Genomic DNA, 2,746 nt, shown 5'->3' with positions numbered 1-2,746 from the left:
TACTCAGCCTTCGTGTTGTGAGAAGCCCAGGACACATGGAGAAACCCCATGTAGGTGCTCTGGGTGACAGCTCCAGCTGTGCTCCTGACCAGCATTTAGCATCAACTGCCAGCCAGGTTAGAGAGTCATCTTGGATGTCTAACCTAGTTGAGCCTTCAGATGACTGCAGTCCCAGTTGATTGCATAAGACATGGAACAAGAACTGCTGAGCTGAACCTAGTCAACTTGCAAGCCCATGAGAGATAATAATAAATTGTTGTTTGGGGGTAACTTGTTACATAACCATAGAAAATCAAAACAAAGAGGTACATGAAGAATTTCAGTTGAAGGTATAGTTCTAAACCCATTCTCAACTTCTTAGAATTCTTAAAAACAGGAAGTGAGTTTTACTCAAGATCTAGCATGGCAGCTTGTACCTAGTAGACATTATTGAAGTAATTTTATGAATTAATAAATGATAATATATAAAATAAAAATCACTGCAAAATAGAGATAGTAAGCCCAGATTTTTAAAAAAATGTCGATTTGGTCACCTATACGTCAAACACTTGGAAATAACACTTCTTCCTTAATTAAAACTTACCTGGCTTCTTGGGCATGGCCAGATATACAGACTAGAAACAAGATAACCTGTTTGATCACAAGTTTGAGCTCAGGTAGGAGGATATTCTACAATTGGTTTTGCTCTTGTTGGGCAACAATTTGAATCTGATGTAGTTATGGTAGTATAGCATGAACGCTCATTCATCACCCTTTTCAAAGCCTTGAGAATGTTAGATCACTATCCTGGGGATACAATCTTCAGGTCTCAGAACATAAAGTATTTTTTGTAAAAAACCCTCACACAAAAAAACATTACTAGTGTATAGCAGTGAACAGAAATCTCCTCCCAACCTCCCATCCAATTAGCCTAAACTGTGTTTCTTTCCTATCACTACTTGTGCTCCCACCTTGCTGAACTTTTAAGTCCTTAAATATACCATGTCACTTCCTGGCATTGGACCTTTGCACATGCTGTCTTATTGTCCCACTCCCAGCTTTCCATTTCTTCATCTGGCCAAACTCATTTTGCCTCAGTTCAAACACAAGTTCTTCAAAGATGCTTTTTCTGAACTCTGCACAGTAGTGAGGTGCCCCAGTTATATGCTCCAATTATATCACAACATATTTTGAAATTATAATTACATATTTTTAATTGTGTAATTATTTTGTTTCTCCTAATGTGCATGTAACTTTTTACATGTTTATGAGACAATCTACATAGCTTGTTGTTGCCATCCACATAACTACGATTTCAGGAAACTCTTAACCAGCAAGATGAAAGTTACAAACAACTTTATTGTTGATTTTAGGATCTTCTTTTCTTTTAAATCCTCACCCGAGGATGTTTTTCCCATTGCTTTTCAGAGAGAGTGGAAAGGAGGGAAGTGGGGGAAGAGAGAGAAATAAATATCGATTTGTTGTTCCACTTATTTATACATTCATTGGTTGCTTCTTATATGTGCCCTGACTGGCAATTGAACCCAAAACCTTGGTGTATTGGGACGATGCTCTAACCAACCAAGCTATCTGGCCAGAGCTGGGGGTAGCATTTTGATGCTAACATCCAATCAATGTGCATATTTATTGTGATAGCACTTCTTTTTTTATTTCCCTGAAAAGCTGTTATTAAATCCATGATAGTGTAGTGAAGGAAAAAACTTTCCTTTACCCTCAAGGTTCCTCCGGTTGGTCTAATAATCAAATAAACATGAAACAGATTAACAAGAGAAAATAACCAAATTTAATACTATATATGCATGGGAACCCCACATACATGAGAGGTTCTAGGATAGAAAGCTAAAATGAGCTGTATATGACATTCTGAACTAAGGGTGAGGTAAGGAGCCTTGGGGGCTTTGGAAGGTTACTGCAGGATGACAAGAAGAGCAGATGTTTAGAAATGAGAAGTTTGTCCTGCCCTATAGATAGGTCATTAAAAGTTATTTCTGGTGATAACTCTCATTATGGGCAAGGGCCCTAATTTAAATTCTTTAAAGGAGAAGTACAAGTTTCTCATGAGCCTGCAAGTCTCAATTGCCTTCAGCTCAAAATAATTCACACGCCAAAGTGGCACATTTTGGGAAGGCCTGTCTGAACCCATACAATAGAAATCAATGGTGCCTTGGATTTGAAGAAATATAGTAGTTTATTGATAGATCTCTCTTGGGAATTCACATTCTCCATAATGACATGAACCTGGTCAGTTCTGTTCATTAGTTTACCCTCACATCAGAGCAGAATAGGTGCTTAATGCATAATTGTTGAATGAATCAGTAGATGGCAGATCAAGATGGATATCATGGAGTGCAAGGGTAATGCTTACTGATGAGATTTCCTGGCTGAGACTCTTGTGGTGGAGTAAGTTGGAAAGATAACTCCACTTTCTTACCCTTCCACTCTAGCCCAGTTCCAGGGAATATCATGTATGGTTACACAGGATTTTACATGGAGCTCTGATTGTGACTTCTTATTGTTATACAGCTGCTTCTCTGCTAGTTCATGATTTTGACTTACCCAGCCTTGTTATGCAATATCGCCAGTAGGTGAAATAGAAGTTGTCCCCAAGGGTTTCCATTGTTTGAGAAGTGAGTGAAAGAGTTCCTTTCGCACATATGTCAGTATGGCTTGACTGATTAAAGAAAGGGAGCAGAATACGCCACACCAACATATGCCACTTTGGCATAAGGTTTATTTTGAGCTGAAG

Source organism: Miniopterus natalensis, chromosome 13 (genome assembly GCF_054644295.1).
Source record: "Miniopterus natalensis isolate mMinNat1 chromosome 13, mMinNat1.hap1, whole genome shotgun sequence".
In the NCBI taxonomy this organism is placed as follows: Eukaryota; Metazoa; Chordata; class Mammalia; order Chiroptera; family Miniopteridae; genus Miniopterus; species Miniopterus natalensis.
This window is presented reverse-complemented; position numbering follows the sequence as displayed.